This window comes from Heterodontus francisci, unplaced genomic scaffold (assembly GCF_036365525.1).
Source record: "Heterodontus francisci isolate sHetFra1 unplaced genomic scaffold, sHetFra1.hap1 HAP1_SCAFFOLD_260, whole genome shotgun sequence".
Taxonomy (NCBI): Eukaryota; Metazoa; Chordata; class Chondrichthyes; order Heterodontiformes; family Heterodontidae; genus Heterodontus; species Heterodontus francisci.
Window position 1 is genome coordinate 2,247,455 of NW_027141018.1, and position 15,000 is coordinate 2,262,454.

Below are 15,000 nucleotides of genomic sequence, written 5' to 3' on the forward strand. Positions count from 1 at the left end.
ATTCCTGAAACTTGTTCATCTTAAAGTATTTTTCAAATTCCCTTTTTAAAGTGAGTTTCTTTCCCTCTGTCTCTCTCCCTGACCACACATTTCATCTCTCAAGCTCTACTGGTGCTGTGGAAGTTTGGATCCATAAAATGGTGTGAGCTGCACTGCCGGTCACATCCAGCACATTGTACAGGAAACCTAGGCTGGCAAGGCTGCTGGAGTGGGTGTAACGTGTCTGTGTCTGTCGCGTGAAGGGGGGTTTGAATATGGTGTCAATCAACCATTCTGGCAGCTTTGATGGACGTCTTTGAAACTTGCTCTGTGCATGGCCACTGACCGCCTGTGTTAGTCACTCTCAGCTGAACATACATTCACAGCACGAGGAACCCCCTCTAGTGTTATTTGAAATGACCAGGCATCCAACTTACTGGTGAGGGGCTTTTGACTTGCTTCTGCTATTGTAAAGTTAGTGGAGGTGCTGTGGATGGTTTTCTGGAGGTTGTGCTGTGAGCTGCTGCAGACACTCAGGGAGGACAGAGGATTTGGTGACCCAACTCTGGACGAGGTATGGGGACTTTAGTAACAGTGTCTCTGTGTCTATAACCTCTCCAACAATTGGAGCAGAGGCTGCAGTGAGGGGAAGCTCTGTAAAGAGGGAGGAGGAGAGGTCTCTGCCCTACCCACCCCGGGTTTTCCAAGAGCACAAAGAGCAGTAGTCCTAATACGGAGCCCTGGGGAACACCACTGTATACTCCCATCGAGTCTGAACAACAACCTTTCACCACTTCTCTCTGTTTACTGTTCCTTAGCCAATGTTATATCCACACTGTCATTGTCCCTTTAGTTCCATAGCATTCATTTGCCTGACCTGTCTGCTGAATGACACTTGAACAAACGCCTTTTGAAAGTCCATATATATAACTTCAATCACACCACCCTCATCACCCCTCTCCATTGTTTTATCAAAGAACTCCATCAAGTTTACCTCACCACCACCTCCCTCTCTCCAATCCTCCACTGTTGTTAAATTATCAGACTGCTTGTCCGACTTCAGTACTGGATGAGCAGAAACTTCCTCCAATTAAATATTGGGAAGAGTGTAGTTATTGTTTTCACTCCCCACTCCAACTCTGTTCCCTTGCTATTGATTCCATCTCTCTCCCTGGTAACAGTCTGAGATTCAGACAGTCTGTTTGCCACCTTAGTGTCACGTTCAATCACAAAATGAGCTTCCAACCACATTTCTGTACCATCACTACAACCACCTATTTCTACCTCAGTGACAGCGCCTGATTTCATCTCTGTCTCAGCTCATCTGCTGATGAAACCTCATTCATGCCTTCGTTGCATTTAGACTTGATTGTTCTTTTTTAAAATTCTTTGATTGAATGTGGGTGTCCATGGGAAGGTCAGCATTTGTTGTCCATGCTTAATTGCCTTTGACAGCTTAGTGACTTGCTCGGCGATTTTAAGGGGCATTTAAAAGTCACCCATATTGCTGTGGGTCTGGACTCACATGCAGACCAGACCAGACCAGGTAAGGACAGTAGTGAACAAGATGAAGTTTCACGAAAAACGATGATAGTTTCATAGCACGATGACTGAGACTAGCTTTCTATTCCAGATGTCAACTCATTCCTGGCTTGTCTCAAACATTCTACTCTTTGTAAACGTGAGGTCATCCAAACTCTGCTGCCCTTGTGTTGACTTGCATCAAACCCCATTCCCCAATCACTGACCGACATCAGCTCCCAGTCAAGCAATGTCTTGATTTCAAAATTCTCAACCGTGTTTCCAACTCCTTTCATGTCCTCACCCCTCCTTGTCTCAGTAATCTCCACCAGCCGCACAATGCATCAAGCTCTCAGAACTCCTTCAATCCTGGCCTATTGTGTATCCTTGATTTCATTATTGCGCCACTGGCAGTCAGGTCTTCAGCTGCCTAGGCCCAAAGCTCTGGACTGCCCTCCCTACACCTCTGTTTTTATTCTTTCATTCAATGTGGGCATCGCTGGGGGGAAAAAACAGCATTTGTTCCCATCCCTAATTGTCCTTGACAAATGAATGGCTTGCTAGGACATTTCACGGGGCAGTTTAAGAGTCAGCAACATTGCTGTGGACCTGGAGTCATATGTAGTCAAGATCAGGTACGGTTGGCAGATCTCCTTCCCTAAAGGACATTAATGATTCGGGTGGGTTTTTTTCCAACAATTGATGAGAGATTCAAGCACAATTACTGAGAATAGCTTTCATTTCCAGATTTTTATTAATTGATTAAAATTATTAATTAATTGAATATTAATTTCCACCAGCTGCCTTGCTGGGATTTGGAGCCAGAGCATTAGCCTGGGTCTCTGTATTACTAGTTCAGTGACAGTGGCACTGTTTCTGCCTCCCTGCATCACTTTCCTCCCTTAAGACACGACTTAAAATCTTCCTCTTTAACCAAGCTGTTGGTCAGCTTACTTCATATCTCCTGTTGCGTCTCGCATCATACTTTGCTTCATAATGCTCCTGTGAAGCACCTTGCAATCCAATGTTTTATTATATTAAAGGCACGGCATAAATATAGGTTGTTGTTGATGTTTGTCAGACATGGCTTGTCTTACAATATAGATGCTGCTTGCCATTTATTGACCTTGTTTTTGTCAAACAGTACTTTTGTCCTGGGTTGTGAACTGTGCACATTTCCCCACCTGTAATGTTAGATTGATTGGTCAGTAAATATAGGGTTTTCTCCATCTTTCCTTTTTTGAAAAGGGTGGAACATTTACAACCCTCAAGTCTCTATCATCTTTCCCATATCAAAGGAGGATTGGAGATTCTGGACATGGTCTCTGCTATTTCCACCATTCCTTCCCTCAGCAACCCTCATGCATCCCATCCAGACCGGGTAAATGTTCCACTTTATTGTGGTACAAACAGTGTTAGATTGAAAGCTGTTAACTGAACCTGTTTGTTCAGAGACTGCAATGAATGTCAATCTCCATGGACCCTAATAGTATAACTGGAGCGTTTCCATCTTCTAAAAAGAAGTGATTAATTTCAATGTGTTATCCCATGGTGTCAGTGGGAGCATCAACCTGGACACTAACAGGGATCAGCAGCTCCAGAGAGAGGGAGAGAGAGAAGATAGATCAGAATCTGAGAGCAATAGATTGGAAAGTTTTAACAATGGACAGTAGTTTATCCTTTTGGTTTGATGAGCTTACTGCAGATCATGATTGGATAACGGGAGATTGGCGGATCTATTGTGCCCTTCAGATGATTCAATACATTTACTATCCCAACCTCGCTATCGTTGGTGTCCCTGGTAAGTCTCTGCATCCAGGTATTCATTCTCTTATAAAAGCAAAATACTGCGGATGCTGGAAATCTGAAATAAAAACAAGAAATGCAGGCACCATTCAGCAGGTCTGGCAGCATCTGTGGAAAGAGAAGCAGAGTTAAAGTTTCAGGTCACTGACCCTTCTTCAGAACTCAAGAAGAAGGGCCACTGACTTGAAACGTTAACTCTGCTTCTCTTTCCACAGATGCAATCCAGACCTACTGAGTGGTTCCAGCATTTCTTGTTATTATTCATTCTATAAACCATGTTTAACTGCATAACTGATCTTATCATTCACTCTGCCCTCCTTGCTACTGTTGTTGTTCTTGGTCTATCTCTTTCTCCGGCTGTTATCTCTATAAACCATTGCGAATGGTATTACTGCTCTTTTTATTTACTGTCACATCTCTGTTGCTGTTGGCGTCCCTGTTAAGTCTCACTATCCAGCTATTGCATACAATGCTTTACTCACCTTGTTGTTAAAGTATTGGCGGAGATTGAAGCCATTGTTTTCAGTCCCCAACATACACTCTATTCTCTATCCAAAGAATTGGCACATATATGAGGCTGAAACAGACAGTTCACTTCCTTGCTGATCTCCTTGACCCAGCACGGAGTTCCAATACTGTATCCTGTCCATCACCAATCCTGTCTACTGTATCCTTTTCCTCTGCCTTACGCTATCTTAGGATACAAAAATGGCTTGGTGATAAGCGGCAGAGAGTGGGAGTGCAGGGTTGTTTTTCAGGTTGGAGGCTGGTGTCCAGTGGTGTGCCACAGGGATCGGTGCTGGGTCTTCTGTTGTTTGTCATATATATCAATGACTTGGATGTGAATGTAGGGGGCATGAGTAGTAAGTTTGCAGATGACACCAAAATTGGTGGTATAGTGGACAGTGAAGAAGGTTGTCGAAGTTTACAACAGGGTCTATAGATCAACTGGGAAAGTGGGCAAAGAATTGGCAAATGGAATTTAACACAGACAAGTGTGAAGTGATGCATTTTGGGAAGTTAAACCAGGGCAGGACATATGCAGTGAATGGCAGGGCCCTGGGCTGTGTTGTGGAGCAGAGAGACTTTGGGGTGAAAGTACATAGTTCCCTGAAATTAGCAACATAGGTAGACAGAGTGGTTAAGAAGGCATATGGCATGCTTGCCTTCATCGACCGAGGTACTGAGTACAAGAGTTGGGACCCCATGTTACAGCTGTACAGAACGTTGGTTAGGCCACATTTGGAGTACTGTGTGCAGTTCTGCTCGCCGCTCTACAGGAAATATGTGATTTCGCGAGAGAGGGTGCAGAAAAGATCACAAGGATGTTGCCTTGCTTGGACGGCTTGAGTTATAAAGAGAGATTGGATAGGCCTAGTCTGTTTTCCCTGGAACGAAGGAGGCTGAGAGGGGACACGATAGAGGTATATAAAATTATGAGAGGCATCGATAGGGTAGATATCCAGAGACTGTTTCTCATGGTAGGGGTGACTAAAACTAGAGGGCATATATTTAAAGTGAGAAGGAGGAGGTTTAAAGGGGCTCAAAGGGGTAAATTATTCACACAAAGAATAGTGGGTATCTGGAATGAGCTGCCTGAGGAGGTGGTGGAGGCAGGAACAGTAGCAACATTTAATAGACATCTGGACAGGTACTTGAATGAACAAGGCATAGAGGGATATGGAATTAATGCAGGCAGATGGGATTAGTATAGATAGGCATTATGGTCAGCATGGACATGGTGGGCCGAAGGGCCTGTTTCTATGCTGTTCGGCTCTATGACTCTATGACTCTCTGCCTATATGCCCCTTAAACCACCATCTATCTCTTCGTTAATTCCATACCCGACTATCCTAATGCTACCCATGACAAGACACTTAGTTATAAACTCCAGCCCATCACAAACTCTGCTGCCCATATCCTAACTCACACCAAACTCTGATCATCCACCGACTGTGTGCTCACTGACCTATATTGGTTCTTGGTTTAGTAGCACCACAATTGCAATATCCTTATTCTTGTGTTCAGATCCCTCTCTGACCATACCTCTCCAGTTAGTCCAATTTTCCTGTCCGTTTCCCATATTCGTGCATGTTGTTTCCCTTCGAGAATTCATCCAATTCACTTTTAAAAGTGAATGTTTGCTCCTTCTGTATCTCTCTGTGGATGCAATTTCGGACTCGTTAGAGCCACTGGGGCTGAGGCTATGAATCCTAAAAGACTTAAAATGGTGTGGGATGCACTGCCAGCCACTTGTGGCTCTTTCCAGTGGGGTTCCATGCTGAGCAGGGTGTTCCAGCAGCATTGGCACACGTCTTTGAAACTTGGCCTGTGCATGTCCACTGACCGCCTGTGTTAGTCACTCTCAGCTGAAAATACATTCAGCAGCACGAGGATTCATCTCGAGTGTTATTTAAACAATGTGATTTCTGATAACGATGCGCTGCACCAACATCATCAACTATCCACGCCTGGTCCATCTTCAGGCACGTGCAATACAGCCTCATCGGGTATCACCCCTCCTCCCACTCGGCTGGAGGTTGCCTCTGAATGGGAGATTGTGAGGCTGGAGCTCTCCCCTCACCTCAGCCACTCGCTCCGGACCTCGCCGCTCCTCTCCACTACCCCCCCTAGCCGACAGTGCTCCACTACCCCCACTCCCCCTCCAGTTACTCGCTCCCTGCTTCCACACATTCCCCCACCAGCAACTCGCTCCAGACCTCGCCGGTCCTCTCCACTGCACTCCCCTGGCCGATTGTTACTCGCTTTCCCCATTCTCCCTCCAGTTATTCGCTCCTCGCTTCCCCCCACTCCCCCTCCAGTCACTCGCTTCGGACCTCGCCGCTCCCCTCCCCTCCACTCCTCTGGCCGATTGTTCCCCGCTTCGTACCACCCTGTTCTCCAGTCACTTGCTCCGCACTTCCCCCCCCATGCCCTCCAGTCACTCGCTCCAAGCCGAGCTGCTTCCCTCCTCTCGGCCATTTGCTGCTAATTCGCTATGTCACGAAGCTGTGCTCCTTGGTGCTAGCGGCTGGGCGGGGTGGTGTAATGGGGAGCAATTGACCAGAGAGGGGGTGGCGAGAGGAGGGCAACTATCTGTCAGGGGGGGTCGTGGGGAGCTGTGAGTTCTGGAGCTGGTGGCTGGGTGGCGGGGGTGGGGGATGAAGTGGGGAGCGATTGACCTGAGAGTGGGTGCTCAGGAGAGGGGAACAATCTCTCAGGGGAGTGAGGGAGAGCTGTGAGGTCTGGTGTTAGTGGCTGGGGTGGTGGTGAAGTGGGGAGCGAGTGACCCGACAGTGGGTGCTGAGGAGAGGGGAACAATCTGTCAGGGGAGTGAGGGAGAGCTGTGAGGTCTGGTGTTAGTGGCTGGGGTGGTGGTGAAGTGGGGAGCGAGTGACCCGACAGTGGGTGCTGAGGAGAGGGGAACAATCTGTCAGGGGAGTGAGGGAGAGCTGTGAGGTCTGGTGTTAGTGGCTGGGGTGGTGGTGAAGTGGGGAGCGAGTGACCCGACAGTGGGTGCTGAGGAGAGGGGAACAATCTGTCAGGGGATTGAGGGAGAGCTGTGAGGTCTGGTGTTAGTGGCTGGGGTGGTGGTGAAGTGGGGAGCGAGTGACCCGACAGTGGGTGCTGAGGAGAGGTGAACAATCTGTCAGGGGAGTGAGGGAGAGCTGTGAGGTCTGGAGATAGAGGCTGAGGGGAGGAAGCGGCCTGTGGGTAGAGGGAGAAAGCGAATTGCTGATGTGAGGAGAGCGGGTCTTGGGGCGGGAGCGAGAGGCTGCATTTGGGTGAAATCAGTCCTGCTCAGTCATATAATCGAATCACATTAAAAAACTGGCAGCACATTTTATACTCTGTTCGATTTCCAATGGAAATGTAATCATAAAATTCCTCTTGTACTGAATAGGATTATTGGAATATTAACTGGATCTTGAAGATTACTGTTAGTATCATATAACTGCACAGTAGCATTTTACTGGACTTCCTTCCAACTTAATGTAAGTTTAGTTTGCTGGAACGATCTAACCAGAAGTATTTCCTGTGACAAATTGAGCAGCGCCATCTTCAATCCTGGCAGCTACCTGAACGTCTCAGACTCTGACTTTCCAGTTGAAGAGTCTACATTTGTACATGTGCAAGTACTGCAGCACCTAGTGGTTGCATTGTCAGAAAACGCAGTCTTATTGAAAAAGACCAGGCATCCAACTTACAGGTGTGGGGCTTTTGACTTACTTCTGCTATTGTAAAATTAGTGGAGGTGCTGTGGATGGTTTTCTGGAGGTTGTATTGTGAGCTGCTTCAAATATTCAGGGAGGACAGAGGATTTGGATGACCCAACTCTGGATGAGGTATGGGGACAGTAGTTACAGTGTCCCTGGGTCTGTAACATGACCAACAAATGGAACAGAGTCTGCAGAGAGGGGAAGCTCTGCAAAGAGGGAGGAAGAGGGGGCTCTGACCTACCCATCCCAGGTTTTCCGAGAGCAATTTTCCGACCTGCACCTAACCCAGGAGCAGTGTGTGAGGTGATTCTGATTCAAGAAGAAAGTGGTTAGAGAGCGGTGTCACCTCCTGTAACACGACCTGGAGCCTCACACCAGGGTGAGGACGGAGCTGTCAGTGGCTGTTAAGGTCACAGTTTCATTGAACTTCTATATATCCGGATCTTTCCAGATGGGAGCACGTGACATATTCAACATCTCCTAGTCTGCTGTCCATTTATGTATCCGTTAGGTGACAAAGGCCATCTATGGCGAGTGAGGTGAATGCATCATTTTCTCCCTCAAACTCTTGAACTGCCTGTTGACTGTTTCCCTGATTATTGTTTCTAACCCCTGCCACTGATATTGAACAGCATGGCCTGTAGGTGCTGGGACGGTCGTTACACACATTCCAGTATAAGGGTGGCACATTTACCACTCGCCAATCTTCTGTCACCTCGCCCATCTATAGAAGAATGTAAGATTTCGGAAAGCCCTTCTGCTACCGACATACCTACTTCCTTTAGCCATCCAGACAAGGTGGATTATCTACTCTGAGCATAGCCAGCCTTTCCAGTACCTCCTCCCTCTGAATATTTACTCTATCCATTGCCTCTACTCTTTTGCTTCCACTGATATTTTGTAAGATTCCTGTTACAACAGCGATATGAAGTAATCATTAGCTGTTTTAACCTTGCCCTGTGCCTCTAAGCATATATACATGCTTTGTCCCGGATAGTCACCACCCACCTCGTCCTATCTGATTGATATCTACATGCCTGTAGAAAATGATTGCATTTCCTTTTAGAAGATTTCTGGGTTCTCTTTTATGTTGAATGTTAGTGAATGTTTAAGGTGGTGGATGAGGTACTGATCAATCGGGCTGCTTTGTTCTAAATGGTGTAAAACTTCCTGAGTGTTGTTGGAGCTGTACCCATCCAGGTAAGTGGAGAATTTTTCATTAAACTCCTGACTTGTGTGGCGCACATTCTACATGTCAATTATCAGCCCAAGGCTGGATATTGTCCAGGTCTTGCTGCATTTAGGTATGAACTACTTCAGTACCTGAGCAGGCACAAATGGTACTAATCATTGATGAATACTCCCATTTCTGACCTTATGATGGAGGGACAGTGATTGATGAAGCAGCTGAAGATGGTTGAGCCTAGAACACTACCCTGAGGAACTCCTGCAGTGATGTCCCGGGACTGATATAATAGACCTCTAACAACCACAAGCATCTTCCTTTGCGTGAGGTATGAATCCAGCCAGCGGAAAGCTTTCCCCCTGATTCCCATTGACTTCAGTTTTGCTAGGGCTCCTTGATGCCATACTCGGTCAAATGCTGCCTTGATGTCAAGGGCAGTCACTCCCACTTCACCTCTGGAGTTCAGCTCTTTTGTCCATGTTTTAACCAAGGCTGTAATGAAATTAGGAGATGAGTGGCCCTTGGGGAACCCAAACTGATCATCGCTGAGTGAATATTGGAGATTAATTGCTATTTGATAGTAATAATGATGAAACCTTCCATTACTTGTCTCATGAATCAGAGCAGACAGAAGGGTGGTGGAAGCATGGCTGTTGGAATACTTCCAACTTTCCCTTAAGGAGACGGCAAATGGACGTCCAGGCTGACTGTGAGGGCCCATATTTGGACTGTATCAGTCCGGCGTGGCGATCAGTGTCCTGGGCCGGAACATGCATATTAAAACTTTACCAGCTCGGCATGCAGAAGTTCCCGGGGCTGTTTGACCCAGAGTCACACTGCACCAGCTCGGCTTGGTGATCACTGTCCTGGGCTGGTTGACCCATATTCACACTGTATCAGCTCGGCATGGCGATCAGTATCCTGGCCTGGTTGACCCATGTTCACACTGCACCAGCTCGGCTTGGTGAGCAGCATCCTGAAAAAAAAACAGGGAAGTTATGCTGAACCTTTATAATGCTTTGGTTAGACTATTGCGTCCATTTCTGGTCACCATACGTTAGGAAGGATGTGAAAGTCTTTGCGTGGCTGTAGAGGATATTTACTGGAATGGTTCCAGGGATGGGGGATTTTACCTACAAGGTTAGTAAAGAAAATCTGGTGTTATTTTGCCTGGAGAAAAGGACATTGAGGGGAGATATGTTAGAGGTACACAAGATTGTAACAGGTATAGATAAGGTAGACAAAGAAATTCTGTTCCATGTAGCTCATGGTACAAGGACTAGAGATAAGGTTTGGGTAAGAAATGCAGGAGAAATGTGAGGATGAACTTTATTATGTACCGTGTGGTAATGACCTGGTATCACTGCCCACAGGGATGGTGGAAGCAGAGACAGTGATCAATTTCAAAACGATATTGGATGGACACGTGAGGGAAATAAACTTGCAGGAATATGGGAACAGAACAGGGGATGGTTGTGACTGGATTGTTCTACAGAGAGCTGGCATGGACTTGACGGGTTGAATGGACTGCTTCAGTGCTGTAATGAATTACAATTACAACTGCTTTCACAGACTGTTCAATGAAGAGTGCAGGAGGGTATGCCCGCAGCAGCAACAGGCATACCTCAGAATGAGGTGTCAATCTGGTGAAGCGACAACACAGGACTACCTGCATGCCACACTGTGTAAGCAGCATGTGATAGACAGAGCTAAGCGATCCCATAACCAACGGATTATATCTAAGGTCTGCAGTCCTGCCACATCCAGCCATGAATGATGGTGGACAGTTGAACAACTAACTGGAGGAGGTGGCTCCACAAATATCCCCATCCTCAATGATGGGGGAGCCCAGTACATCAGTGTAAAAGATAAGGCTGAAGCATTTGTATCAATCTTCAGCGGGAAGTGCCGCTGGAAGCTTCCCATACTTTACTTTGTATTCTCCATTCACAACACTTATCTTAACAATTTAAAACTTAAGTCAAAAGAAAGAAAACAAAGGAAATAAATTACTTCAGTGGTTTTGATCTGTTCGTTCTTCATATTTCTTTCAAACAACTGGAATTAAAACTGAAAACAGAGGTGAATTGTCACAAATAAACAATCTAACTCCAAACAAAATGTTTAAACCTGTAGTAAACTTCAGTCTGAGTCAACCACGCACATGGATAGGTCTCTCTCTTTCTATTTCTCTTCCCCCCGCACCTCTCTCTCTCTCTCTCTCTCTCTCTCTCTTTCTTTCCCAGCACAAAGCAATTGCTATTTAACACTCCAATATCCATGTTATAGTAACTTTTATCCTCCCCACTCACACCAATTTAAAATCCAACTGTACACACATGTTAAACAGCCAACTGCTTTAAGACAACATGCAGGACCAGACGAGAGAGGGTTAACTGACCGTAATAGACACGGGCATGAGACAGACAAAGAAATCAAACTGCAAACTTCAAATACACAAACAGAAACTAACTCACACACCATCTTTTCCTTTTGTTTTCCTCACACAGTGTTTCAGCCTCACTGTGGCTCCGAAACATTTCATTTCCTTTGATATCCCAACTGTACAAGGGACTTGGTGGGATTGACAGCAACAACCTGTTCTATTCTGTGTTGTCACCACTTTAACGGGACAGACTGGCAAGGACAACACCTTAACGAGACAGACTAGCAAGGACGCTACCTTAACGGGACAAAATGACAGGGGAGTCACCTTAATGGTGCAGACTGGCAAAGGCATCAACTTAATGGGACAGACTGGTAATGGCGTAATCTTAACGGGACAGTCTGGTAAGGGTAATCCCTCTCCATCATTGTTCTCCTCCGAGGCCTCCTGCTCCGTTTCAGTATCACCTGTGTGATACTCTGCTTTTTGTGATGGCTGCTACAGCCGCATGGGTGCTGCTTTCCCCTCTGGGTTTACAGTCACTGAATGGTAGACCTGCACTGTGCATGGTCTGTCTTCCGGTGGGATCAATCCTGTAACTCCCTAAGGGCACCTCTGGAATCCTCTAACTTCTGGGTCACGGGACATTATCCTGTGTAACAGTAACAATATGTTTCTCTGCTAACTCTCACTGCTGCTGAACTGCACAAGCCTGTACTGCATTAAGTGTCTGTTGTTGTATAGTGACAGTAAAGGACACAAGCTTATTGTGTAACTCATGTAGCTGTGTCTGCTGCTGCTGCTGTTTCTGTTCACTTTGAGCGACTATTTCTCTCACCTGTGACTCTATCACTTCCTCATCGCACTGTGCACGGAGTGATGCTGCACATGGAGTCAGATTTAAAGTCTTCTCACCTTTCCGATGTTCAGCCAAGACCTGTGCCTGGATAAACTTCACTATCTTTTTTAAATGAACGTGTTCATGCTTCCATACACAGTGTCCTAACAGGGACTGTATACTGTCCATATTACACTTAGTGCTTAACTCTTCCTCATATGTTTCCAGCGACCCTTCTTCCCATTGTCTTTTTGTGACATAATGTGTATTTAAAGAGACATCACTGGGTCATTATAATCTGCCGTCCCTCAAAAGAGTTTATCCCTGCAAGAATTTTCACTTGTCAAACGAATGTTCCTATGTTTGTGAAACTTGCTCCAACACCCTCGGTTTGCATAGCAATCAAAGTCCCGGATTTCAGCACCAATTGTAAGATCTGGGGTTTGATTTAATGTAATTGTCAGACTTAGGTCAATTACAATGACAGTCTATGTTGGGAGATCAGATCTAAAAGGAACTTGCAGCTCAGACTAGCTATAAAAACACGTGAGTACACGGCTACTTCCACAAGTTTCACAGACTGAATGAAGTTCTCCACAATAAGCAGAACATGGTGATACTGAGAAAAGGGCAGTGGTCAGCAGTTGGCTTTACAATGGAACATTGGTCCTCAACCACCGGTTAACTGTGGAACCTTGTCTCTTCATTGAAGTCTATCTTCTGTCACCTTCTTGATGATGATGTGCGCTTTTGGGGCCTTACAAGTTATTAATTGATACACCTTTCCCAGCTTGATTCTGTTCCAAATTAGGTAAAAGCCTGTTTCTGTTCATTTGATTGGTCAGTCATTAACTAACTACCCTTCCATGATGGTACTTCGAGCCTGGTTTAAGTCATTGCCATTGTCATTCAGTGGGGAGCGGGGGAGGTGCCTCCAGATTCCAGCTGCATTGACTCTATGAATTCCTTGACAAAAGGTCCTATCTGACCCGGTGCCATCCTGCTGTGGCTATTCAACCACAGTGGCCACTTAATGGCATTGATATGTACTTATCTCATTTCACAGCTTCCTGGCCACACGGGGATTGTTTTATACCAGTTAATAAGCTAACAGTCCCTCTTGGATAATCCACAGTCTAACGACTTTTAAATAACAGGTCTCAACAGTTCAGGACTTGTCCAGAGGTTTAGCTAACATCATTCGTTGTGGTTATGTTACATACAGAATACTATTTTAACCGTGATACTGAAGGATATGACAACTAAGTTCTAACAGTCCTATCATAAAATAAACTCAATCCTGCAGTTTTGTCCCAACAAGGACGGAGATATCCAGCTTTGTGTTTGCAGACAGCGGCCACTACTGCCCACTGTTGACTGATTGTGTCTGAAGCTGTTGGGTTTTAGCTAAACACAGGGCATTTGTTTTATTCGCTCATTCTTGGGATGTGGGCTTCGCTGTCTAGGCCAGCATTTATTGACCATCCCTAATTGCCCTTGAGAACGTGGTGCTGAGCCCACTTCTTGAACCACTGCAGTCCATGTGAGGTCGGTACACCCACAATTCCGTTAGGAAGGGAGTGCCAGGATTCTGACGAAACAACAGTGAAGGAATAGCGATTTAGTTCCATGTCAGGATGGTGTGTGACTTGGATAGGAACTTGCAGGTGGTGGTGTTCCCATGCATCCCTGCTCTTGTTCTTCTCGGTGGTAGAGGTCGCGGGTTTGGATGGTAAAAAGTCGAGGTAAGGAGCTTTGGTGAGTTGCTGCAGTGCATCTTGTAGATGGTACACACTGCTGCCACTGTGCATCAGTGGTGGAGATATGAATGTCGTAGATGGTGTGCCAATTATGTTTGCTGCTTTTTCCTGGATGGTCCTGCGCTTCTTGACTGTTGTTGGAACTGCACCATCCAGGCAAGTGGAGAGTATTCCATCACACTCCTGACTTGTGCCTTGTAAATGGTGAACAGGCTTTGCAGAGTCAGGAGGTGAGTTATTGGCCACAGGATTCCTAGCCTCTGACCTGCTCCTGTAGCCACGGTATTTATATGGTTACTCCAGTTCAGTTTCTAGTTCAGTTTCTAATCAATGGTAACCGTCCAGGATGTTGATTGTGGGGATTCAGTGATGACAATGTCATTGAACGTCAGGGGGAGATGACTAGATTCTTTCTTGTTTGAGATGGCCATTGCCTGGCACTTGAGTGGCACGAAAGTAACTCGCCACTTATCAGCCCAAGCTGGATATTGTCCAAATATTTCTGCATCTCGACATGGTTTGCTTCAGTATCTGAGAAGTCACGAATGGTGAACATTGTGCAATCATCAGTGAATATCCCCACTTCTGACCTTTTGATTGAAGGAAGATCATTGATGAAGCAGCTGAAGATGGTTGGGTCTCGGACACTACCCTGAGGAACTCCTCCAGTGATGACCTAGAGCTGAGCTGATTGACCTCCAGCAACCACAGCCATCTTCCTTTGCGTTAGGTATGACTCCAACCAGCGGAGAGTTTTCCCACTGATTCCTATTGATTCCAGTTTTGCTCGGGCTCCTTGATACCATACTCGGTCAAATCTGCCTTGATGTCAAGGGCAGTCATTGTCACCTCTCCTCTTGAGTTCAGCTCTTTTGTCCGTATTTGTACCAAGGCTGTATTGAGAACAAGAGCTGAGTGGCCTTGGCAAAAGCCAAACGGAGCGTCAGTGAGCAAGTTATTGCTAAGCAAGTGCTGCTTGATGGCACAGTTAACACCAGGGGAAGTGCTGGCTTCGTGGTAATGTCTCTGGCATAGTAATCCAGAGGACCAGGCTAGTACTCTGGCGACACGAGTTTGAATCCTACCACAGCAGATAGTGAAATTTGAAGTCAATTAATAAAATCTGGAATTAAAAAAAGTTGGCATAATAGTGCCATGAAACCTTTGTCAATTGTTATTAAAAAATCATCCAGTTCACTAATGTCCTTCAGGGAAGGAATTCTGTCGTCCTTACCTGGTCAGTCCCACATAAGATTCCAGATCCACAGCAATGTGGTTGACTATGAAATGGCTGAACAAGCCGC